Source organism: Lemur catta, chromosome 1 (assembly GCF_020740605.2).
Source record: "Lemur catta isolate mLemCat1 chromosome 1, mLemCat1.pri, whole genome shotgun sequence".
NCBI classification, from domain to species: domain Eukaryota; kingdom Metazoa; phylum Chordata; class Mammalia; order Primates; family Lemuridae; genus Lemur; species Lemur catta.
The window spans coordinates 181,651,575-181,679,136 of NC_059128.1; the positions used below are offsets into that span (position 1 = coordinate 181,651,575).

Below are 27,562 nucleotides of genomic sequence, written 5' to 3' on the forward strand. Positions count from 1 at the left end.
ATGTGACAACACTCTGGTGAATTACTGTTGAGCGGTGGAGGTATTAGGGAGGAGACCCATGCCTGAGTGCATGAGGGCTGACGAATGAGGGTAAGGAACTGCTGCATGGGTGAAGTGGGCACCGAGATGGATCAGCAGCTCAGGCATGTGCACAGGCCCTATGCTTTTAGGATGGCCTGGTGCCCTTTAGTGATTTGGCTAATCATCAGCCTCATCTTGAACTGTCTCCTTTTCCTTTATCATCAGCATGTGAAACTGCTAAAAGAATGCTGATTGGAACCTTCCCATCTTGCCTTAAAATTATGGGCATCTGTTTCATTTTAAACTGGATAACATGACATTCTCTGTGCTGAACATTTATAAACATCTGGAACCAGAAGGAAATATACAAATGTGGCATTCACAATTTGCTATCATAGGCTGACATGATTATTAACAGTCACTGAGCCTTTAAACATTTATTTGCAGAGTTGCTTTGCTCTTTGATCTTGAGTTTAATGCCAATTTGGGTCATATCAATTTTCCAAAATGTCACGAGCTTTGCATGTTTCATCGTTAATTTGATTTTCCTTAAAATTATTTCTGAGAACACGAAGTGGAAGTTTCAAGTTTCTCTTTAATGTTATTTGAAAGAAATAATCCTAGAACAAATTGATTTAATACACTCAGTGAGACCAAGGACTCATCTTTAAGGTATTAATGTAATATGGAGGTTACAAATGCAGTTTCCAGGGTTGAAATTCCTGGGTTCAAATACCACCTTCCCACTTATCGGCTGTAATACTCTGGGTGAAATATTTAACTTATCTGTTAAATGGTAATAATTCTCTGTATTCCATATGGTTGTGGTGAGAAGTCTATGTGGTAATACTCATAAAGCAGTGTCAAAGTTAGTGCAGTGCTGGACTGTGGCAAGCCTTCAGTTAATGTTGGTAATTATTAAATATATAAAGGCAGATAACTACGGACAGAGGTTGAGATCTCGCACCACTCTTCCCTCTCGCCTACCCACTTAACAGCATATCATGGCAGCTTTTCCATTTCCTTTTTTAAAGCTCTACCTTTTTTTTTTGAATAGTTACATTTTGCTCCACTGAAGAAAAGAATCATGATGTAACCATTTCCTTATTAAGGGACATTCGAGTTATTTCATTTTTGTCTTCACCATTATAAATCACTCTGTACTCAGGTAGTCAATACTTGTTCAACTAATGAAGGAATAAATGAAAGGGAGCTAATTGTAGAATATAATGTATGATGCTGTATTATGAGACTTTAATCTGTATATTTACTGTAGAAACTAAGAGTAGACCTTCTAATCAGTGAATTTTTCAAAAAGCACAAGTTCCAGTGACTGATTTCTCTTCTTTGAGCATCACTTTCTGCTTTTTTACTCTTGTGTTTGTATCTTCTAGCATGAAAGCACTTTTGAGTCTTCATTCTCATCTCAATTGCCCAGTTACAGACCACTCATACCATCTCCCCATCTTTCCTTAAATTAGTGATGACAATTTTACGGTATATTCAAGGTTCCTCTTTAGGGGAGTAGGCAGTATACAGCTGGCTCATCTTAAGACTGTCCCTCTCTGTAAGAAGGAATCTGAGAAGTGGTTTCAAGCTGTTTCTTGCCTGGCTTCTGGGAAAGCCTTAACGATTTTGCAGGGGACTGTTCCAGGGAGACTGATGGAGTCCCCGTCTCAGCCTCACCAAGAGCGTTTCTGCTTCTGGAATAAAAAGTTTCTCCTGGTAAGATTTTCTGGAATAAAAAGTTTCTCCTGACAAAAGTTGGAACACCTTTTGGTGTTGGAAGGATCTCTCTGTCCTTTTCAGGGAATCATGGAAGGGCTTGGAACAGGGTCTTGTGGCCCTGAGAATTGAAGATGGCAGGCAGAGGGAAAGGGCAGTCTGCACTGGTTGAGTCTAAATAGGGATCCAAGCAGGCATTTGATTTTTGTCTGTGCCTTGAAGTTACTCAGTTACAGGAGTTCTGAGCTACTGACTTAGGTTCTTCTTAGCAGTGTGCACACATGCCCTTGCCTTTGGTGCTGTCTTACTTTTTCCCTTTTTTCAGTTCCTCCTTTCTCCTTAGTGCCTTCTGTTTGTGGCACAACACTGCTGTGGAAACTTTATGCCAGTGGCTGCTCCTGGAGCTGTGAGTTCGGGGAAGGCTTGTCTGAATCAGATATCCCTTCATGGCCTCAGTTTCCAAAGCATTCAGACTCTTCTATAAAAATAACATGAACTTAGCACAGTCAAAATGTGAACAAATTTATGAAATATTTGGACCCCATCACTGAATGTATCTGGAAATTCCAAATGTAAGAAACTTTTAGGCTCATATTTACAATATCACCCACGTAGAAAGCAGCTTAATGTTGAGTGAATGAACTTAACATTAAAAATAGGTTGTCTAGATTCTAGACATTATTAAAATTATATTTTTACAGAAGCACTTGTATGATAGTGCCATCCTTTTTTTTCTCCTGGTTTTAAATCTGTCTTCTATCTTAGTATTGGCTAGGAGATATGGGGGAGGAGGGTGCTATGTTATTTTCCTTGAATATTCTGTTTTATCCTAGTACCTTAAAGATTTTAACTAAATGAAGGAGTGAGTGAGCAAGTGAAGGAACCCCAGCCATTGGAGAAAAGTCTTGGGACTTGTTGGCTTGGCACAGGGAAAAATAAAGCACATACGCAGGGGACAGCTGGCTGCCTGGTAAGGAGAAAGATGAAGATCAGAACCAAAAAGGGCTGTAGATGGTTTACGAAGGGAAAGCCCCCTTCTCCTAGGAAGAAATTTTCTCATGCCCAGTGTGTCACAGGGTCTTGTGACTTTTATAAGCCCCTTCCTAACTCGAAGTCAATCCAGTCTCATGAGGTGCTTTCAGTGTGGTTTAAAATGGATTTTATGGGAAGTTTGCATTTACTTTACAGCTAATGTTGATGAATTATATCTATACGGTACAGTGTAAGAGAATTTTTCCTAATTTAATATTGTCTGGGCAGTTCATTTTAGAGTGCATTTTTTGCACGTTTGAGTTTCTTACATTCTTTACGTGAAAAGTTTATTTTGACTGTTATTGGAACCACTGACTGAACACTTCGTGGAAGATGTGCTTATGACAGTATTCCTTACCAGGAGTTTTTTACTTTCTTTGTTCTTTTTGACCTTTGCCTGTGGAAAGGATTGTGGATTGTACATTGTACATTTAGAAAGGCATAAAAATAATGGAGTGCTATTAAGGAAATGGTGATAATTAAAATACTTGATGAGAAAGAAATTTAAGAGCATAACTTAACAAAATTTAAGGAGCTGGTCACGAAATCCTCTTTTCTCTTTAAAAAGAAACAATTATCAATTTTATGTGGTACTTTCTCTTTTTTCCCTGTAAATTGTTAGCAACTATTGTTGATTATCTCTAAGAAATGTTAGCTTGTAAGTTTGGGTAATTGTTAAAAACAGAGAGTAAATGCAGGCTACAAATGAGTGCCTAGGTCCTTGCTTAGATGTAAATAGTTTTCCTATGCCAGTTGCCCAATTGTAGTGTAGAAATGTAAGCACTAAAGCAGAGTCGTACGAAATGAACCTTGATGAATGTGGAGTGTGTTTTGGCTCAGTAATATCAAGGAAGCAGCTGGCAAAATATAGCTCTTCACAATAGTCTTTTCATTTCTTTGTATGTACAGTGTTTTATCAATTGCTAAGTACTTATGAAATGCTCTATTATTCTAGTTAGTTTTTTAATTTTTCCAAACCTCAGTAAAGTGGAAAAGAATTTTTTACTCTTCTCGATCTTATGCTTTCTTAATAAAATCTCAAGGAAATAGCTTGAAATGCTCTATTTTAAGATACATTGGGTAATGGTCTTTATTTGAATAGCAGGAATAATTAATTCTTTGTTTTGAGCCAACATGTTTTCAACAAGAAATATTAGTAAAATACTTTTAAAGCCATCTAAATCCTATAATATAATGCTAATGTTTTAGGCTGTAAAAAATATGTATCTTGAGAGTAATTTTTTAAACATTTATTACTCACTTTAAAGTCAGTCTTAAACAGAGCTGCTGTGACTCACTGTTTTATGGAGCCTAATTCATTAAGGAGACTTCAGTCTACACTAATGACATGGTAAGTGTTCTAATGTATATTCAAAGAAAAAGAAAATATTATAAGCATACCGTTCTCTACTTTCTGTGCTGAGTTAAACTGCTATTAGTACAGAAATAGAAACTTTGGATTATCCCTGTCCTAGTCAAAGGCTTGTCCAAGGGCAGGGCCATTCACACATCAGTTCTAAATGGATGCCTCCAGCTTGCTCCAGTGGGTCTCATTCACGGCTTCATTCCTGTGAGTAGCTTTTCTGTCTGGGATGAGCATAGGCCCTTCAGTAGGCTTTAAGCATTTCTTCTAAAAATTGAGTCAGCAATGTTTGTAAAGCACTTGTTCTCTGCAGAGAGCTATTGCCAGATAAAATGGAGGATTCAAGGACGTAAATCAAGATCTATTGTAGACCTAAAGGTAAAACTAAAGCCACAAAGCTTTTAGAGGAAAACATAGGATATGTTCCCAGCCTTGGGTAGGCACTATTTCTTAGTTTAAAAAATTTACTAGCCATAAAAGAAAAAAATTAATAAATTATATCTTATCAAAATTTAAAACTTCCATTTTTCATCAGACACCATTAAGAAAGTGAAGGTAAGCCCTATACTGGGGGTAAATAGTCACAAAACAAGTATCTGTTAAAGGCTCAGATGGTTTAAAGAACTTTTGCTACTCTATAATAGAAAAAACTCAGTTTTTCAAAATGGCAAAAAAAACTTGAACAACCAATTCACAAGGGAAGATGTTTGATCAAGGAGCATATGAAAATACACTCAGCCTCATTAGTCAACTGGGAAATGCAAATAAAAATGACAATGAAATAGTACGTCACATCCATTAGAATAGCAAAAACAAAACAAAACAAAAAAAGCTAATGGTATTAAGAGTTGACAAGGAACTAGAGTAATTGCTACTTTGATATATTTTTGGTTGGAGTGTAAAATAGTAAATCTACTTTGAAAAACAGTTTGCGTAATGTCTTACCTAGTTAAGTGTACAGCTACCTCATGACCTGGTAATTTTAACCCTAGGTGTTTACCCAAGAGAAATGAAAGCATAGTCTATAAAAAGACTTTTACTAGAATGATCATAGCAACTGTATTCATAATAGCCAAAAACTGGGAACAACCCAAATGTTCATCAACAGATTAAAATGGGTAAACAAATTGTGATATACTCATGGAATAAAATACCACTAAGTGATTCTGAGGAATGATACATGCTAGGAATATAGATAAATCTCAAAACATTATATTGAGCAAAAGAAGTCAGACACAAAGGAGTATGTGTTGTGTAATTCCATTTAAATGCAGTTCTATCACTGGTAAAACTAAACTCTAGTCATAGAAATTAGGAATGCAGAATCCTGTGACTGGAAAGAAACAATGGAATTTTTTTTGATGGAAATATTTATCTTAATGATAGTGGTGATTACATGGTGTTAAACTTCATTGAATAGTACATTTAAAATCTATTTTCCATTTATTTTATGTGGTTTATACCCCAACTCAAATTAAGTAGTGGAAAAAAATTCTAAAGTATAAAACTTGCCCTTGGAGCAGTAAGGATGTTGAGCATACATGGAGCAGATTGTAGCTTATGTGTAAACAGTGTAGGATGCTTGAAAGAAGGCAGAGATGGCAGGGAGTGTGTACCGCATGAGCTCTCAGGAAAACGCAGGTTAAAAAGGAAACGCTTTTTGGGCAAGAGATGGTTTGTGCTGTGTTTTGAAGATGCAAAAGGATAAATGTTTTTAGGGATTGGAGAAAAAATATCCCAAATAGGGTCAAGGTCTCAAGTCAGGTGGTCCAGATAAAAATAAATGACATGTTTTGGGGTCACTAAATGTGTTAATTGAAGTTGTTTCCCTACTCAGTATATCATTTCCATAGCTCATATATCAGTTTGTCATTTCCCATACACACACACACACACACACACACACACACACACACAAAATTTTCTTCTTTCAAGACCCAATTCTATTTCTTCTGTCCTCTAGATGCACCAACACACAGTGCTCTTTTTTTCTCCTGAAAGAAACTTTACCTTCAAAAATTAAATGTAGCATTTAATTTTTCCCCAACTATATCCTGTATTTTAAATGTGTACCTTCTCAAAAAGTTCATCCTGAGGGAAGGTAGTTTGTCCTTATTGCCCCAAGTAAAATGCTGAGTACACAACCAAATGCTGGTTGATTAAGTTTCTTTGGATGGAGGTTTGATAGACTCGCGGGAGGAGGCATCTATGTGGATGTAGAAATGGAGCATGGATTTGCTACCTTAAGTATATGCTGTAGATTTTTTGTGTATGAGCGTTGATGGCTGTCATTTTTTGACTGTCAACTATGTGCCAGGGAGTGTGGTAACTCTTACAGTCATTCTTCTAGGTAGGTGTTTTTGTCTGTTTTTACAGATGAGTAAACTGAGCAGGCAGAGGTTAAAGGACAAACTGGAATTTGAATACAGGTTGAGTATTCATAATCCAAATATGAAAATGCTCCAAAATCTGAAACTTTTTGAGTGTCAAAATGATGCTCAAAGAAAATGCTCATTGGAGCATTTCAGATTTTGGATTTTCAGATTAGTGATGGTCAACTGGTAAGTATAATGCACATATTCCAAAATCTGAAAAAAATCTGAATCACTTCTGCTGGTCCAAAGCACTTTGGATAAGGGATACTCAACCTATGTATCTCTTTGGCTTCCAGGGTTCTTCTAGTCATCAGGTGGATCACCACACAATGTTGCTGGGAAACAAGATGATGGTGGTGATGGCAGCAATATACATTGATTGCATTCTTATGCTAGATACTGTTTCGGGCAATTTATGCATTTAACTCGTTCAATCTCCATGATAACTCAGTGAGGACAATGAGGCATACAGGCATGAAGTGCCTTTATCAAAGCTGTGTCAGAATAAGTGGTAGAGTCAAGATTCGAAGCCAGAGAGTCTGATTCTAGAATGCCCACTTTTTATTATTATGCTGTGTTTCTTGGCTTTGTATACAAAAGGGCTAGTTGTCTCTCTTAGTGAGAGCAGGGCCTGTTTCTTAAGTAGGGTAGGTGTGGATTGAGATAAAAATTGGCAATGCGGACTATTGTTTTCAAGGCATATTTAGTTTGTTTTTTAAGTTAAGATCCTCATTTTCATCCATTCATGCAACATTCATTGAAAACTTTACTGTGTTAATAGGCTAAGACAGAGTCTGTTGTTTTGAGAGACTTTACATCTAGGTCTGGGTTTTTTTTTTGTTTGTTTGTTTGTTTTTAACTCATGTGCTTTCATAAGCATTTAAAAATCTTCACACTACTTGAACTGAAGTGAAAAACTGAATTGGACTGGCAGTGTGTTAAAGTTGTGGTTTACGAAGGAAAATCATAGAGAATTGTAATCGACCTACGTGCACTCAGGAAAAAGGCCCTGCCACAACACCAAAAGATTAGACAATAAATGTGCATTTTGTATTTTAAGTTTAAATAATGTATTTAGGGGAGCTATCTATCCTTTTCTAGAAATAATTCCTCCCCACCCCTATTTTTTTTGGTTAACTAACCTGTGGTTTTGGTTAACCAGCTTTCCTCAATGGCACATGTTATAAAGAAACCTGCTGTATATCAATCTTGGTGATAACAGGGACAACTGGTCTTTACATCTTAGGTTTTCTTTTCATCTCAGACCGTATTCTTTCTCTTCCTTTTTTCACTTCTATAAACGTGGTGCTCGTAGAGATATTTATAGTGGGGAAAGAGGCAGTGAGATCCTTGTGTAGAAGCGTTAGGTAGGCAGTTTCAGGGGCCAGGAGAGAAAGAACATTCAACACTAAGGGACAATGCTTAGGACATTTAACTGAACTAAGTATCATTTTCCATATTCTATTTTTGTCGTCAGTGGAGGCAGGGCTATCAGCTCCTAGCAGGGTTAGGTTGGGGATTTGGGTCTCAAATCACCAAATGATTTCTGATGAGATTATAATTCCCTCTAAGTTTCTATAAAGAAAATAAAAATGTATCTAATAAATTATAATATGCCCAAATATTGTTGTCATAACCAAATAACTATTAATCCTAAGGGAGAAAGAGTGATGATGCTAAGTTTTGTTAATGTATGTATTAGAATGTAGGCTTCAAGAGGTCAGGGACCTCTTCGTGCTTCAAGAGGTCAGGGACCTCTTCGTGCAGAGTATCCCTAGCATCTAGAATTGGGGCTGCCATATGGTATGGAGTCAGTGTTTGTTGACTGAACTATCCCTACTGTGAGAAGATGATTTCGTTTATCTTCTGTAGCAGAATGGAAATGTTCCTTAGATGAAGCTTTGGTGAGCTCGCCTACTAACCTTTAACCTTGGGGCCAGCCATAAGCAACATGTGAGTCCTTTCCAGCCAGGTGTCTCTCCCAGTATAAAAGTTGGCACATTTCAAGTCTGCTTGGTGTAAATTATTCCTAGAGTCCAGTGGCTCTGTGTGATGTGATGAAAGTAACTGTGTGTGATCCTGGAAAATTGAGGATTAGATTCTTTTTCCAAGTGGCCATACCAAAGCGTACATGACCCTTAGGGCCAAGCCGCAGAAGCCAAATAGCTGATCTTTTTCTCTTTGATATCTTAACTTCAACAGCAGATGTTCTATAATTGGGTAGAAGCCACTGCCCTTCTCTGGCTGTTTTCTTATCTGAAAGATGAAGGGTCAGAACATGCTATTTAAGGCCTTTGATGCTTTTTAAAAACAACAGATGGGAGACTTAAGTGAAGAATAAAAAGCCAGCAATTTAATTTAGGCTAAGTGAAGACAAAGATTTCAAAGGAATCTAAAATTGTTCAGACCCAAAAGCATATGAACAATATTTCACTTTGACTTTAAAAGAACAGGTGGATTAAGAAGCTTTGTGGTAAACTTGGTTATTCTGTGGATTAATATAGTCAGGTGATTACTATTAAGATGAGATTAATTACTTACTTACTAGGTTTATCCCTTTTCAGGGGGAAATGCTAGTCGAGGAAAGAGCACTCCCTGAAAAGAGGATCTGGGAGATTTAGTAAGGAGAATTTTGAAGACCTGTTGGAGGAGACTTCATTCCTCCTGCTACTTAGGAAGCTGGGAGTTTAAACTAGATTTTACATCGTTTGGTGGTGGATACTTTTTTGTAAGGATGAAATATGTGTATTGAAATTGGTTTATCTAGTTGTGCTGCCCACACTTCTGTGGGGCAGTGTGTCTTTTCACATTCAGGGCAGCGAGGGGGCTATGGGTATAGCACCAGAATGTAGCAGCAGACTTGAAGCTAGTTTGAAATCCCCAGTGGTAGATAGCATCTGACCAATGAAACCCCTTTGTAGCATCTAATCTGAACTGCAGGGGTGACCATATAATTTATTGTCCAAACGAGGACACTTCTGAGATAGAAAGGGGGCACTATTTATAATTATGCCCAGACAAGAGGTGATAACTGAAGCTGTCCCAGGATGTAGGGTCACGGTACCCAGTGGAGCTCAAAATTAAGCAAAAAATTCACTTGGAGGGCTTATTAAAATGATTGCTGGGTCCTGCCCCCAGAGTTTCTGATTCAGCTGGTCTGGGGTTAGGAATTTGCATGTCTAACCAGTTCACCAGTGGTGTTGATGCAACTGGTCTGGGGCCTGCATTTTGAGAGGAGCCTTGGCACTGTTGTGCTGATGATGTAATTTTCAGCTGAGGGGAGCTCTCCTTATTGTCTACCCTCCTCCACTGTACAGCCTGCTGCAGGTGAGGATGCCCACGATGAAGGCGGCAGAATAAGCTTGCATTGGCATCAGCCTAGCTCCCTGGACTAATCTGTTGTTGGTATTCTAGAGACTGCTCATGCTGTGAGGCTGAGACAGCTCACCTGTTACGGACCTACCTTTCAAGGAAACATTGGAGCCCAGTGGAATAAAGCCAATGAGTTGTCAGAATAAAGGCCTAGGCTTGGGCAGCCTCAACAACTAAATTCACTGTAGAAGCATTTTATAGAGTGAACATAGTGCTGGGGAACAATATTCCTGTTCTATTCAGCAGTTGACTTCAGAAACATCTTAGGTCTAATAGGAAATATTTTGACCCTCCCTTCCTTCCTTTTTTTTTTTTTTCCTTTTGGTCAAGATTAATGTAGTGCTTAACCTTGTGGAGATAATAATAGTGTTTTTGCTATGTAAGCATTCATTCATGATCTTGCCCACTAATTAGCCTGGATTGAATGAGAATCTTGTAGACAGTTTTATTAATAAAGCAAATGCATATATGGGATTCACCTGTAGATGAGTAGTTCTCAACATGTGGACCTCAGCATGAGCATTACCTGAGAATTTGTTAGAAATGAAAAATTTTAAGCCTCAGCTTAGACTTACTGAATCAGAAGCTCTGCCGGGGAGGGCCCAGGGTTATGTGTTTTAACAAGCCTTTCCGGTGGTTCTGATGTGGACTGAAGTTTGAAAAGCACTGTTGTAGCTAAATAGTTTTGATATATCTTACCCATTTTGATGTACAAAGCTATTGAAATGTCTGAATTATGTTTCCAGATGGTCTGATATAATTACATATACATTTGCCTTGGTAAACTTAGTCTTTATCATAATAGTGAAAGCAATAATAATGATGCCAGCCTTCATTTACTGAATACTTTCTATACCTAGTCATGTGCCAATGTCATTTCAGTCAGTGAAGGACTGCATATCCTACTGTGGTTCCGTAAGATTGTAGTGGGCCTGTGTAATGGAGTGTGCTAGTCCATCTAGGCTTGTGTAGTACACTATGATGTTTGCACAACTAAATCGCCTACACACACTTATCAGAACTCGTCCCTGTTAAGCGTTAAGCAACACAGTATTATCTGATTTAAACCTTACAGCACTGGTTTGCAGATAAGGAAGGTGGGGGCTGCTCAGGGAGTTTGGCAGATTGGTCACTTAGAACAGTGGTTACTTTGTACCTTGTTGCCTGGAGTAACCATTAACTATTTGAAAGTGATTTTTTTCCCCTAATTCTCCTGACTTTGAGAGACTTTTCCCCCCGCCCCCATTCCTGTCCTCTCCTTCCTGGTTGTATTCTGTTTAAAGATGTCAGTGATAATTATAATCTTTTGTTTTTAACTATAATTTTTTCCTAAAATAAATGTGCATAGTACAAGACTAAACATTTTTTATAGCCAGGGGAATCTTAAATACTATCCTAAACATACATGATTGAAGAAGAAAGTAGTTGAAGAGGCCTGGAGGGGAATGAAGAGCATGGCAGTGGTGATTGGGTGGGTTAGGTGGGTGGAGGGCAGGGAGCAGGTGCAGCTGTGGCAAGGCCGGGCTGATTGAAATTCTGTGGGCTGCAGGAGCCAGCAGTTGTCAATGAGGTTCGGGCATGCTCCGTGTGGTCAGGGGATTCAAGCTTCTGCGAGGTAAGCTGGGCAGCTTTGCTCAGGATAGTCACAGCTCTGTACCTGCTTTCTCATATAGTGAAATGGGCACTATAACACCTCAGCAAACAATGGTTCCTTCTCCATAACCTGCCCACTTCCCCTTACTGGGTCTTCATGCTTTGAGTACCTGCAATCCTCTCATTTTTTCCTTACTAAGGTTTAACAGACATGGCAATAGGTAGTCGTGTGTATATACCAGTGTGTGATTGTGTGCATACTTATATGGGTGTATGTATGTATAGTATTTATAAATTTTGTTGAAGTATAAAATTATTGCATGCTTACAAATCACAAAATACTTTGATACAGTGAGTACATTTTCTTAATTTTTAAACTTAATATCTAGGTTTTTAAATGCTAAAGCTGACTTTCAAGTCTGTCTGTTCCATTTTTATTTATTTATTTTTGAGACAGAGTCTGGCTCTGTCACCCTGGGTAGAGTGCAGTGGCTTCATCATAGCTCACTGTAACCTCAAACTCCTGGGCTAAAGCAATCCTCCTGCCTCAGCCTTCTGAGTACCTGGGACTACAGGTGTGTGCCATGACGCCCGGCTAATTTTCTATTTTTAGTAGAGACAGGGTCTCGGCTCTCGTTTAGGCTGGTCTCAAACTCCTGAACTCAAGCAATTTTCCTGTCTCGGCCTCCTAGAGTGCTAGGATTACAAGTGTGAGCCACTGCAGCCTGGCCAAGTTTGTGTTTCAAAAAGATGAATATGCAAACTACAATTTGTTTTTACTAGTGTGATCTTTAATTTATTTTCTCCATAGGATTAGTTGTCCTTGCTTAAAAAAAAGTACAGACCAGATGAATTGCATGAGATTGGTTGAATATGCTGACATTCTGGTTCTATACTAATTCCCTTGTATGTAATTTAAGTTTATATGTTTTTATAATAAAAAGTATTTTATTTAATTTAGATGATTAATCATAGACCGTAAATAAGTAGCATATGAGCTCAAATTTTTGCTATGCATAGGATAGATATTTTTGTGGCTTACAATTCTCTTTAAAGGCAAATTAAAAATTAGGTGTTATTGGGGTGAACTTATCCCAACAATGGCAAAAATGAAAGCTTTTACCTGTATAAGTGTACATACAAAGAGATCCACCTATATATCTGTACACACATGCAATTGGAAACAAAATCATATTCCCACTTACAAGTATTATTGTAATAATTGATTTTGTAGGTTTGAGAAGTAATGCTGATAAACATTTACAAGCTTTTGAAATGTTTGTCTTTGATAAATACCCTTTAAACATTTTCTTTGATACCTATTCATCACAGATATATTTTGACAATCACAACTGAAAGTCCTAAATAATCATCAATGATAATAATTCAGATTTTGATCCCCAAATTAACATGGGCAAATATATTAACATACCAACAAATTTTGTCAAACGAAAAGTAACTTACAGAGAAAAACACGAATGGGGATCATCCAGCATTACCCAGCCTTGTTGCTGCCCAGCTCAGAAATCTTTTCCATTCTTGTGCACCATTCACATACACTCAAGTGGTTTCATGGAAAAGCTGTTTTCTTACCTGCTTCTAGCACTTCATCGGCGTGAGTTAGGCTCCAGAGTAACACTGTTGCAGAGTTCTTGCTCATCTTCCAGAACGAATGAAAATCAGGAACTTCACAGACAGGGCGAGATAGGGGGTGGGCTGTCCCTGTGCTGCAGGGGTGAGATAAAACTTATTAGAGTCTGGGAAATGGAAACAAGGAGGAAGAAAGAGATGTTTTGATCTTTTTTAGTGTCAGGCTGACCTCTGAGCTAGTTCATCTCCTTCAGTAATAACAAAAAATAGCTTGGTGGGTTTTTTTTTTTTTAAATTTAATTTTCTACTTTTTTCCACATATCTACATCATCTGGTAAATGAATAGCCAGGCAACAACCTAAAATAGGTTTTCTTTCCTAAAATTTGCCACTGTAAAATTCAACATGTGGTAAGAGGTGAAGAACCGATGCGTGAGGGGTGGTTCTGTCTAAAACACCCTCCTTAGAGGAAGTTGTCAACAGCCATAGAGTGTAACATGTGCACAGGCGGGTGGTAGTCGGAGCTATCTGGAAATGTGGAATTAGCATTTGAGTAAAGAGCATTTTAACACCAATGTCCACATCTGTTACATAAGAGGTATTGCTGTTGTCATTTTTTTCACACTAATTTTTTCATATTTGAACATTACTGATAAATAGATCATGATAGGACTTCACCTAAACTCACCATGTTATTTTGCTATTTGTGCTGCCTATGATACTGTTTTGACAGTCTTCATATTTTCCCTTCCTTTCAAGCTCTCTAATGTAATTTGTCATGTCCTGTGGAGTGCTCCATTGTCCTTTCCACTGAATACTAGGGCCATTAGATTTGGAAGTTCTCAGAAGTTGGCTAGAAAGACCTCTTGAAAGTGTGTGACTCAGAACCAGAAAGAAAGAAAACAATGGCCTAAAAAGATCTTTATTATGCTCCTGCATTTCAAGTGTGGGCACTCAGATTGTTTTATTGCCAAATTATGGGCCAACAGTTTAGCTTGTAAAGTTCACTTTGCCTTAAAAACACTACCTATACATTTGCAGCAAGAATAATAAATAGTACCTATTATGTGCTTATGACATGCCAGGTACTATTCTAATTGCTTTATATGGACTTACTGGACGCAGTGCCCTGGACCTTGGAGATGGAGTAGTGACTAATGCATATCCGAGCTCTTTCACTCATGAAGTGCATTTTTTCATTTTGTGTTTCATACAAACTTAGTAGTCACTACTCATCCTCAGGCAGATGCCTGTGGGAACCAGAGGGATGATTTAGGGAAGCTCTCCACTTGGCTCTGCCAGGGGGATCCTTCTCCAGACCTCCGCAGGGCCCGGTAGTCCTTGCCCAGGATTTGGCTGAGGGGCCAAGAACACTTGTGCATAGAGAGGATGGTTGGCTTCAGCTGCACGGAGATCAGGTGGGTAAATAGACTTGAGGGCAGGTAGACAGAAGGAGGAGTTATTAGGGCCTGGTCATTACTAGGGCACATTGCAGAGTCATCCAGTTATCAACATTTTGCTCATTAAATGGATGATTTGGCATCAACAGTCTCTAAGCTGCAACTCTCAAGGCTTCCCTGATTTATTGCAGGAGGTGCTGTTTATTCTGACAGTCTCAGAAACACCCGTTAATTGTTCCAGGCTCTCTTCTGCTTCTTGACTTCCCTGTGGGGTGTTCCACATACCTGTTATTGTGTATGGTTGGGGAGGACATTATCATTTCTTTGGCTGGAGCTGCTTGCTTTCCTCTTAATGCCAGGAGTTGCAGAGTCCAAGGCCAAAGGCATAGTCCTGCAGGTAGTCCTCTGGTGGCTGGTGGTCCACATGAGGTAGACCCTGCATAAGACACTTGGAAATACAGGGATTATGGAGAAGTGGAGAGCTAATGGCCCACCCAGGGAGTCAGCTGTCACATGGAGCTTGCCAGGGTCCAGTGTTGCCCGTCTTTGGATGAGCCAGTATAATCAGAACATTGAGGGCTGATTGCATCTGTTCTAAACACTTCACGTTTTAACTCATTGTGTACTCACAACGACCTTTGAGTGAGGTAGGTTCCACTACTGTCCTCTCCCCTACCTTTTCCTTAGATGAGGAGACTGAAGCATGGAGATGTTAAGTCAGGTCCCACCACTCCTAGAGCTGGGATTTGAACCCTGACAGAGAAGCCCCTGGAGCCTGTGCTCTGGTACTGCCCTGTTATTCTCCTCTGAGTTTATGTGTTGGTGTCTAAATCCAATACTCTACAAACCTGTGTAGGCCTAACACCTTGCGGGCTGAAACAGATCCTGACTGGACTGTATTTGACTTGTGACCTCTGTTTTATAGTTGTACTGGCAGGTAGCAGGGCAAAGATGGTAGAGAGGGGCCAACTGGGCACTCAGAATGTAAGCTCATCTGCAGATAGGAGCCAGTCAGACACACACACACACACACACACACGACTGAGGGGCACTTTTTCCCTATTAGATCCTTTTACATCCAGAACACACAGCAACCCTTCAGAGGAGTAACTATTACTATTTTCACTGAAGAGAAAATAGAGCCTCAGAAAATATAACTAAGTTATCAAAGCTAGAAGGCAGCAGAACTGGACTTTGAAGTCATCTTTAGACACAGAGTTTACGGTCCCTTCCCCAGACCAGTGTCTTTTTCTTATAACCAAATAAACAATGAACACTGATTTATTAATTCATCATGTAAGAATAGGGTACACTGGGACACTCTTTGTTGGAATAATAGGAAAAGTGTATTTTCTCATTAAGAATTTCTGATTGCTTGCACACTTAAAAGATAGCTTGAGGGAAGAAAAGTAAAGAGAGAAAATGGTGCTTGGCACATGAAGTGATGTAGGTGATAATGATTATAGATGTCAGGGCAAGGGGTAGAGTTGATGGTTAAGGCTAAGGCTTTGCTTGCCTTGGAATCAGGGAATATGAACATGTATATATCTCTAAGTATCTAAGAACTTCATGAATTATCTATTTATCTTGTGTTCTTAAGATTACGTGTCTCAAGACAGATTGTCTGCCTTAGTAGAGTGTTTGCCTGTGGGACCTTTCTGACAAAGGGGCAAGGGCAGGTCTGGTGGTTTCTCCTTCCATGTTTGGGGGACTTTTAAGGGAGAAATGCCTGGAACTGCATTTTTCTCCCCCAGGACCTCTGGATGGTCTGCTTTGCCCCCTGCTCACCTGGGGACTCTGAAGCAGTTCTCTCTGGCTCTTTTAAGCCATTGTTTAATATACCTGACTGGCCATCATAATCACCTGGGAAGACTGGGTTGGTGGCTCACACCTGTAATCCTAGCACTCTGGGAGGTCGAAGTGGGAGGATCGTCTGAGCTCAGGAGTTCGAGACCAGCCTGAGTAAGAGACCCCTGTCTCTACTAAAAATAGAAAGAAATTAGCTGGACAACTAAAAATATATAGAAAAAATTAGACTGACATGGTGGCACATGCCTGTAGTCCCAGCTACTCGGGAGGCTGAGGCAGTAAGATTGCTTGAGCCCAGGAGTTTGAGGTTGCTGTGAGCTAGGCTGACGCCACGGCACTCTAGCCTGGGTGACAGAGTGAGACTCTGTCTCAAAAAAACAAAAACAACAACAAAAAAAACAAACCAAAATAACGACCTGGGGAGATTTTTAATGCATATTCCAAAACTCTGCTTCAAAGGGACTGAATCAGAAGCCTTGTGTGTTTTTGGCTGAGGACACAAAAGTGTCCAGATAATTCAGAAACGTGGCCAGGTGTGGACATCCCTGCCTCGCTATGTGGTGCCTCTATTCTTAGACTCTGAGGAACTTTTTATCTTTCAGGCCGATGCCCTACCTCCTAGCCTGTTTTGTTTGTTCAACTCACTCCAGCTGGTGATTCCTTATTAGTTACTAATCAGCTGTGGAGTTTTGGACACTCCATACGGACATCTGCCCTGAGAACAGAAATTTTGATGATTGGGGTGTACTAATCGAGTGGTGTTAATGAGGAAGAGAGATTCATAGGGGAACCTAAAGAGGGAGCGTGTAAGGCTAGAGCAGCCACAGATTAATGAAACCCAAGGAGGAAGGAGAAAGATCAAAAGGGGCTTATGCCACAAGAACAGTGATGTTTGAGTTCTTGTGGGGCCTTTGGCTTTATATATTTCAGCTTTCTTCTCTCATGAGTTCCCCTCCTCCCCCCATGTCAACAAATGATATAAATCTGTTTGCTGTTACTCCCTCTTAGCAAGGAAGTGTTAGGAGTAGGCTCTTCCTTTAGTTATGCCCCACCCTGCCACCTGTGTCTTAAAAACTGGCCCTGGCTGTCCTAGAACATGGAGCTTATGGAAACATGGACATATTTGTGATCAATTCAGAAATAATTTTCATGCAGGATTTAAAATTGGCCCTGCCACCATTTTGTTTTTCCATCAGATTTATGCTGGGTATTTTGTGAATGTGCTTAAATGCAAAGATTAGCTTGTATACATTTTTCTCTATTAGAATTGGCAATAAATATCTTATTGATGTTTGAAAAATATTTTAGCCTGAGAAATAGTATTTACTGATTATATATACATATATTTTTTCTTTTTTTGAGACAGGGTCTTCCTCTGTTGCCCAGGCTAGAGTGCAGTGGTGTCATAGCTAACTGCAACTTCAAATTCCTGGGCTCAAGCAATCCTCCTGCCCCAGCCTCCCAAGTAGCTGGGACTGCAGGTGCATGCTGCCATGCCTGGCGAATCTTTCTGTTTTTTGTAGACATGAGGTCTTGTTCTTGCTCAGGATAGTCTCAAACTCCTGGCCTCAAGCAATCCTCATACCTCACGTTCCCAAAGTGCTAGGATTACAGGTGTGAGCCACCACACCCAGCCTCTTCATGTTTTTAAAATTAGATATTTTATATGACTTTTAACAACACAAATAACTTAGCTTTATTTAACACTAGACACCAGGCATAATGTAAAGTAAGTAATAATAATGAAATAAAAATAATAATTACAATAAAATAATAGAGGACATGGTATGTTCAGGAATCTTTTAAAAAACAAAATCTAAAATAGCCCATATTTGTTTTTCTTTTATCTGTGGTGTTTTGATTTTAGCTAAATAGTTCTAAGTTCCCATTTCCTTTTGTGGAATCCTAAGATTACAGTACGGTGGGATTTCTTCCCGGTGACTCTTTCCTGCAGAGCCCTCTGAATACCAGATCTGACTGCCTCCCCAGCCCACCCCAGATGCTCACAGACACGTATTTCCCTTCTCCAGCACCATTTCTAGGCAGGACCCTGCCTTGTCAGTAATAAGACTGGTTATATATAAACATCCCTTGTGTATTCATACTACAAATAGAGTGAGCTTAACACACAAAGTAATCCCCAAATATGTCTGTAATTATTTCCAGTCACTTTCCATCCTGCCTGTCATCGACTGCATATAAAAGCTGGCTGACTTACATCTTGATTCCATAAATGGCCTCCTTTGCTCCGTACGCAGAAATTCAACTGTGTGTGATTCTTAGTGTTGTGTGTTTTGAAATCTTTTTTTTTTTTTTTTTTAAGTAAGTACAAAACAGCTTTATTGTTATTGCTCTACCCCAGCCTTCCCCCAGTTGCTTCGCTGTGCGCAGTAAGACACACCTAAGACACACCGGCACACGCTGCCCCTCCCTGCTGGCTGCTTGGGGACGTGTTCCTGTCAACCCTGCCTGGACAGACCTTATTTTTTAAACCTTTGTAGCATTCCATGATTTACTTAATCATTCCCTTTTGATGGACATTTAGATAAATATGAATATTTTCAATGAATGTATTTTAACCATTACTCAGCTATTACTGAGTTACCTAATTAAAAAAAAAGTTTTGTTTTTTTTTTTAAAAGACTTTGCTAGCAAGTGATTTATAATTGTGTGTGTGTTGTGGGGCTTGGCTGGAGACAGGATTCCACTGGACTAGAATACACAGGATTTTAGTATGAAGTTCAGTATAAACATATGAAAGCACAAGTATATTTAAAGGAAACAAGTTGGAAGTTGCCCTCTGTGAAGGAGCTGGCATCTGAAATGCTTCCTGCTAGCTAGCTCTTTTGTTTATAGAATGGGGTAGAAGTCAGTCTAATGTGTTAAAAACCGTGTGAGTAGAGGTCTAATGGTAGGAAAGTCAGCAGAGGTAGGGCAGGACATAGTCTGGAGGATTTGAAATGTCATGCAGAGGACTTTATAACTTAGTATGCCATGCAGTTTTTGAGCTCTGTAGTAAAATAATTGAAAATGTACTTTTAAAAAGTGTAACCTGAAAGGAAAACATTGAGTACAGACACGTCTTTTTATGTTCCCTGTATGTGGCATTCAATCCTATCAGTATATTGATTTAGAGTAGGGGAGGAAGAGGGTAGAAATTATATCATTAAAACATGTTATCGGTCACTGCATTGTATAATATCTTTTTATTGTCGCGCCGCACTCGCCTGCAAGGACGACGCAACAAACTGGAGTTCTTCCAACAGCAGTTTAATGAGGCATCTAGTCTAGTTACATGGCGAGAGACCCCGAACAGGAAGGACAGTGGGCTTATATACCATTGCAGGTAGTCGTGGCGGGAAGTGATTGGTAGAGGGCCCTGACAAGGCTCCCAGCAATGATTCTATTGGCTATGTGCTCACCCGTAATCAGAGACCGCTCCCAACATTTTATAAACCTTTTATAATGAGCGACAGGCATGAGAATTCATTGGCAGTTGTGACTTGCCTTTATCTGAGAATTATATTGGAGAAGCAGATGTCTGGTACAATATCACCACCTTCTGGTAGATTAAAAGTAGTAACAGTTTATAAAATGAATTAATATGTGCAACATTTACATACTGTGTAGACATTTCACAAAACTTCAGTTTGATATAGGTACTAACACTGAGTCATGAGTCGAGTATCTATTCACAATTAAAGTACTTAAACAGATTTTCTGTGTTGCTGTTAACTTTCTAAAATTAGTTGTGTTGATGGATACACAACTCTGAGTATACTAGAAGCCATTAATTGTATACTTTAAATGGGTGAATTTTATGGTGTATGATTTATATCTCAATAAAGTGATTTTAAAGGGGGGAGAACCAGAAGGAATGAATTTCAGCTGATATGAACAAAGAATCAAAATTTAGAACTTTAATGATTACAAAAACAAAAATTCTCATGCATGTATTTCTTCTTTTCTGTATGTTTTTTTTGAAAGATGCTGAGGAAACAGAAGGCGGCAATTTCTTCTGTACCTTTAGGTGTTATGTGTGATTTCTCATATATCTTCATTCTGCTCCTATCTGCTCTCAAGACTCTTCGACTGTCACAATCTTTGGAAGTGTCCCTGACACCTGTGTGTTGTTAGTATTCTTCTGACATGGCCTGTGTTTTTATCTCATGCCTAGCTAGAGTGGGCGGTGGCTTCTTTGTTTGGTATCCCTGGTGTCCACTACCACAGTAGGTGCTGAGAATTGTTTGTTGAGTGAATATACGTTCACTAAAATATGAAGGAGACAGGGAATATGCCCCAACTTTGTTTCTGGTTCTTTAAGTAAAGATAAGACTATGAATATTTTAAATACTGTTATCCTAGAAGTATGAACTCATCTAATCACTGACATCAGCACACTTTTGAGCCCCTTTTCTAGCTATCTGAACCCCTGACCTACATGCAGAATGATTCAACATAGGATAGGTAACACAGAGGATGAAACATAGCTTTATAAGATAGTTTGTTTGCTGAGTACTCTAACTGCTTGTCTTTTTAGTAAACTGATAGAACAAGTTAGGAAAATGAGCCTTGCAAAGTCACTGAGAGAGGTGGAATGAGACTTACTAATGTAGGGAAATACTTTGGTTTTATCAGATAAATTTTCCCAGAGTTTTTCTGGTAAACAAATTGTTCATCCTGCTGGCTGCCCTGATGTGTGAGAGGGACATGGGCTCAGGAAGTTTTAGGGAAGGGTTTGTGATACTGAGATTTCTGGGAACTGAGGGTGATTGAAGTCAAAGGAAGTGCTTCAATACACTGTCGGTGATCACATGTAGGACATTGTTTGTTTTTTCCCCCCCAATCCAAAGAGTAAGCCACACTTAAAATTGTGTAGAATCACTCTTCTCTTTCCAGCAAAGTGATGTTAGCTAAACAAACTTGTTTGTGCTTCCAGATTGTATGTGGTTATCTTGGCAGTTCAATTTCCATAGTGGCCTTACTGTGAAATTCTTTGTGGTTTTAGGCATTTAATGTTATATATAGCTGCCTATCATTTTAGTTAATAATTTGAGCATAACAGTTATCCTTAGGCTGTTTTGTGTGGACCAGTTAGTGTCATCAGAATGAAGAACCAGTGAGGCCACGTTTCTGTATTCAGTCTTTGAGTGAGCTGTTCAAGGAGCAGCTGTGCATGTCGCTCCTGTCTGATTCTCAGTGATCATAAGGTGCTGAATGTTTGGGTCCCTCCAAAACCCATATGTTGAAATCCAATCGCCAGTGTGTTGGTATTAATAGGTGGGATCTTTGGGAGGTAACTACCAGGTCATGAGGTTGGAGTCATGCATGACCAAAAAATGCATGACCCTGCTTAACTTTATGTCTTCTTAACATTTACTAGTAAATAAATGGGATTGGTGCCCTTCTAATGGAAGCCTGAAGGAGCTTGTTTGCTCCCTTTTCCCTTCCCCCGTGTGGGGACACAGAAGTCGCCATGGATGAGCAACAGGCCCTCTCCACACAACAGATCTCTTGGTTCCTAGATCTTGGACTTCTCAGCTTCCAGAACTGTAAGCAGTATATTTCTGTTGTTTATAAATTACCTAGTTTAAGGTATTTTGTTTTAGCAGCAGGAATGATCTAAGGCAAGTGTGTTGAATGGGGGCGTGTGGCCACACTAGAATGACTTAGTCATGACAGGAGCATTTATGGGAACCCTTGTTCCATTGATAGGGCACAGGCGTCATCAGCCTCTTTCGGGAGAATCGCAGACCTCACAGGTGGCGGTTATCGGGCCCCACTGTTGCAGTGAGTGCGTTGTGCGCTCATGCTCACGGGCTCTGCCTCCTGATCAGCCTGTTTGTTTAGCTGTGGTCTCTGTGGAGGCCTGTGCCTTGGAAAGGCAAATGTGGTCTCAGTCTCTAAAGAAGTCTTGAAATCATACGAAGCATAAATTTTGTATCTAGTAGAAAATAGCATTGTGAAAGATTTGTGATGGTTTTGCTTTGGAGGACAGAAAGAATATAAATTAGAATTCAGATTATGCATTCTTTCAGGAAGCAAAAGCAAACAAAACACATTCAATTTGGGTGGGCTGCATTCTTTCTTGTGGCTTTAAGCAAAACCACAAGCAGCAAGCACTAAGTCTGAAAACCATTATCCAAGCTTCCTCCTGGGAAGCATCCACTAGAGATTTTTGTTGAATAGCTGCTAATCCAGCATCCAGGGTTCAGTTTGTGTTAGCTGGGTGGAGGAAGCCTCACAGTGGGGGCTTGTCATTGATGAGACGGCTGGATTCATCAGGTTCTCTGTCCTTGTCTTGAGCTGCTTGCTTTCCTAGGTTATGCGATCCTAATGTGGATGTTTGTTTCCATGTGTGCTGTGAGCGTGAGACCACATGTTCTTTTCTGCCCATGCTGTTCTGGTTTACACCTGCTGTGCCAACTTGGTGACTGACACTTTCACTCTCACAAGTGCCCAGGTTCTGACAATAAGTCATATGGCCACACTAATTATAAGGAAATAAAATGATCAAAAATGCGTGCCTGGCTTAACTTAATATTCTCTTAACATTTGCTAGTATCTCTTATGTTTATTAAGAAGTTTATTCAGGCTTTAGTTGGGAAATATCCCCAGCTTTAACCCCAGCCTTATTTTATAGCATTGATATGATTTGTATTAATTGCATTTGGTAACATAAATAATTAGCAAGGCTTTTGGTAATATGGGTAATACCTTGAGGAATGCATTTCATTTCAGTATTGAGCTGTGGTTAAAACCCAGGCTTCTGGAGCCAGCTTGCCTGGGTGTGGATCCCACCTTTGTTAACTGTGTGACCTTGGAAAAGTTATTTAACCTTAATCTCTAAGGAGGAGTAATGCCAATACTTCCTCATGGGTTTGTTGTGGGGATTAAATGGGTTGTTACAAGTTGGGTGCTGAAAACAATGCCTGGTATGTAGAGAGTGTTTAATAAATAATAAACTATTTCTAGTTTATTAGGAAATAACCATTTTGTGTTTAAAGTCCTAAAAAAGAGTATGTGAGGAACTGGAAACTCAAGGCCTCAAGTTTGGCAGTTGGTTTATTTTTCTCTATTAGCCTGGCACACAATGAGAGATGGGGCCTGGGTCCGCCCACCTCCAAAATCCTTGCTCATCTATGAGGTCAGACAGCCTCTCCCTGAAGCTGAGCTACATACAATACACCAGGTGTAGGGCCAGGCAGGGCAGAGACCTGGCTTCTCTGCCATTTTTGGGGATGGAATGGCAGGATTTGATGTAGGGTTATTAATGGAGATGAGGAAGAGAGGGGGTTCAGATTTCCAGTTGAGGTGCCTGGGTGTGTATGATGATACTGTTAAATGAGTTCAAGGGTAAGGAGCCTCCTTGGGATAGGGTGGGGAGAGAAAGTGATGCCGTCTTGGTTACAGCGTGGACTTTGGACTCAGACTTTCCAGTTTCATAACCTGCCACCACCACTTTTCTTCCCAGCCATGTGCCTTTGCCTGGTGTGTCTCAGTTTCTTCATCTGTAAAAGGGTGTACTAATAGGATACCAACTATATAGGATAACGGAGATTACAAAGTTTATGTGTGTAAAGCACTTGGGATGGTGACGGGTGAGCACTATATAAGATTTGATCATTATTATTAACATTGCTTTTAACTTGTTATTTTAGGCATTTCTATGGGATATGTATCTACAGTTGTCTTTCAAACAGCATTTTCAGGAAACATTGAACTTCAAAGCAGGCATCTAATGAAGTGTGTATGTAAACTATAGAAATCATTGATTTGTTTCTTTTTGCCATTGTTGTGATTATGCAGAATTGGGAATGAAAAAGTTTGCCCTATTATTTATCTATTGTTACTACTCTATCCCTTCTCAAATTTAGTCAGGACTTATTGCCATCTAGAGGCCTAGGTTTCTATAGTCCTTGAAACCTTGGACATACTTTGCTGTCTGTCCACAAATGGTTCAGGAATTTGAATCTAGGTTTTCAATGTAGGCATTACTGCCCAGGTAGCATTTTGTCAATTTCAGGGTTTTTTTTTTTTCGGTGGGTATTTGGGGGCTGAGCCCCTAAATGCTTGATATCTTGTAAAGTATGAGGCAGTCTCACAGGGAAGAATTGTCCTGTGCTTCTCATGGCTCCCAGGGGTCTCTAATTGTCCCATTAACTTTCCCATGGGTGAAAAACTTATTTATCAATTTCTAAGATTGGAATCTGTTTTACACATAAAGCACAGTTTTGTATGTCTTAATATACACAAATTAAATTTTTCCAGGAACATTGCTACTGTCTATTAAATATTTTATTTGGAATCTTGGCAAGAATTATTGATTTTAGAAAGCCACATCACCAGTGTTATTGATGTAAGTAGCATTTGGGTCACAAGTGACATTTGTTGCTGGTGAATTTACATAATTATATGTATAGATGCAAGTATCTGACCACTTCATGTTGAATGAATGAATAAGTTCTCAAACAGTTGCGCTTAAGTATTTGCACATTACATATCATTTTCAAATTTCTATTTTTTATTCCTTATGGTTATGGTTATACACTCACAGGCAAGCAGGCAGTCCTTGATTTCACGTTTCTGACATACATATATTTGATTTAGTTAGATAATACCAGTTTCCTAGCAACACAGTTCAGATTTTTGGTACCACAGTACGTTAACTGTGAGCAACTACATAAAGTACAAACTTCACTGTAGCTCTCTAGTTCCCAGATCGTCGGGTAAATAAAATGCATGAGTGACCAATCATGGCACGTCTTTCAGTCTGTCAGCAATTGGTCACTGTGCATCTATTTGTCAGTTTATGCACAGGCAGCAAAGTGTGTAGTTGTGTTGCTTCCTTGTTTGCCAGTGATAAACCCCATAAAATTTTATGAGATAATTAAAAGAGAGTTAACCAACAAAGATGAAAATGCAGCACAGAGATGAAAAGTGATAACACAAGAAGCAAAAGTTGAATCGAATGTAAACAGAATTATAATAGAGTAGCTGACTGTGGGGATGTTAAGCCTCTGTATATGCTGCCAGATGAACTTAGTGAAGGTGAATTTACTGACATCAGTGAACGAAGTTGCTGTGATGAATGTCACAGAGAAAGTAATACTTGCAAGAAACTTCTCGTTAAAGGAACTCAAGATGTTTCATGATATTGGAAGCACAAAAGATTCAAAGTTAGGAAGGAGTATGGCAATTATCTGTATATGTTTATAAACACATAAGGATAATTTATTGGTAATTGACAAATGGCTTTCAATGTTATTGAAGATATTTTGGTTTAGGCAGAAGTAACAATCTTAATCATTGGATGCAATTTCTTAAGACTATTTAAAAACTATTATAGGTTAAGGGGCTGATTCACATTCTTTATACTAAACCCATTAGCCCTAATTATACATGCTTTTCATTTGCATACATATATAGGTAAATGTGTCCAGAACGTTGGAAAGTCTTGCATGTGGAGGCTCTGGGAAATCTGATGACTATTTTCAGACCCTTGTTCATAGGCTGATTTAATCAGACATGAGCTCAATTTTAGGAGTTGCTATGGAGTCTGCCCAGAGTATAACCACTGAATATTTTTGGGCACAATTCAAAGAGAAATTGGCCAGTTTACTGTTACTATGAATGTTTGCTTAAACTATTGGAAATAAAAGGGGTATCTATTTTAGTTCTGTGTCTTGATTTTCCAAATGAAAAGGAATGTGTGGTTTAAGAGCCACATTTTATCATTTTAATCTTTTTAGATGATTTCTTTATCATTGTGGTTTATAAGAAAAATTTAAGAGCATTCAAAATGAAAGTTGCCATTTAAATCTCATGAGTTTTTTGATAAACTGATTGGAAATTTTATTCAACACTGACAGTCTTAACTCCTCCCTCTTCAACTCTAATGATGATTTTTGTGTACTTTTCAAACCATAGATAAATTATACTTTGTAAAAAATTTTTCAGTGTGTTAATTTGGAAAGAGCAGTCAATATTTGTAGCATTTCCCCCATGAAATTCACATGTTATTTCAACCTTGTTAGTTTTTGTTCTTTTTACATCTATAAGTGAAGTTCTTGAAGGTGTTAGTTATTCTTTTCAAGCATTTCCATTTTACACTGTTCTAGGTAGCTGGAGGATATAAATTTGAATACATTAACATTAATAAAGATGTCTAAAAGAAGACTTGGCCATGTTACTATGTAGTCGCATGCTGTAAATAGGACATAAATTGAGTTTTCTTCACCTGTTTTATGAATTTTACCACTAGATGGTGCTAGAGGGCTGGGGAGTGTGCTAAATTCTGCCTCTACCAGATACTTGTATTATGTTGAACTTTGAAAATGTTTGATCTTTAGAAGTATTTATTTTTAGAAGTCACTTAGGGATGTCCAAAAATTATTTTATATCATGCTGAGTACAATGTCTTTTTGTGTGTTATGTGCCTAGTAAGTATTTATTGATTTGTTAATTGGCTTCTTGTGGTGTTTAGGGAAGATTTTTCTATTTACAAGACTTTTATAAGTGGTCCCTTGTTTTCTTAAGTTTATTTTTTCCTAGTATATCACATTTCCTCTTGGTGGTCAAAACATTTCTTTATGTTTAAGCCGTATTCTCTTGTTCACGTGTATGTGCACACACATACACACACACAATTTTGCCTTGGATATTTAATCTAAATTTATGTGTTTCCCTAGGCACTATTCTTTTGCAGCCTTGGTTGAGAAAGAAAATACTGGCATACTGTTTGGAAATGAGAATAAAATATTTATAGTTTAATGAATATAACAGAGTTGGTAAGAAACACACATTGAAAGATTTTCTACAAGATCAGTTTCTTTGAATGTTTTGTGAAGAATAAAAAAAATTCCTTTTGGAAATTCTGTTAATGTATTTCTCTTCTGCATGAAAGGAAGAATAAATATGCTATTTATTGCTACCTGAGGGAATTCTGAAATACTGAATGTAATCCAAAAGCTCTAAGTGAGAAATTTTAGATTTCAAATTTGAGATTTCCAAATTATCCATTAATTTTAAAAGAGCAAATAGGTTTTTTTCTCCAATATTAATAGAGTATTATGTGACTTCTGACACTAGCTCCACATTTTATATTATTTTTACTCACGTAAATCATTTATTCTTGGTTGGCCTGGATAGATAATTTTTGTGACAATAGCATGGGAACTGATATAAAATATAAACAGTGTGATTTTGATTGTTTTTGTCACATGACTTTTCTAAAAAGCAGGGATAACGTTTTTTCTATTTTTAAATCAATCTTTTAAGATG

At 38.6% G+C, this 27,562-nt stretch overlaps 2 protein-coding genes across 2 annotated transcripts in view; one reads left to right on the forward strand and one right to left on the reverse strand.

Annotated features, from left to right (window-relative positions):
• The window catches only part of P2RY14 (purinergic receptor P2Y14), a 41,988-nt gene extending 34,255 nt beyond the window's left edge, over nt 1-7,733 (reverse strand). The window contains exon 1 of the transcript XR_006732609.1: nt 7,659-7,733. The gene's annotated coding sequence lies outside the window, so the exon portion shown is untranslated. The remainder of the gene's footprint in view (nt 1-7,658) is intronic.
• MED12L (mediator complex subunit 12L) overlaps nt 1-27,562 on the forward strand; it is a 313,159-nt gene that overhangs the window by 149,514 nt on the left and 136,083 nt on the right. The gene's annotated exons all lie outside the window — the stretch shown is intronic.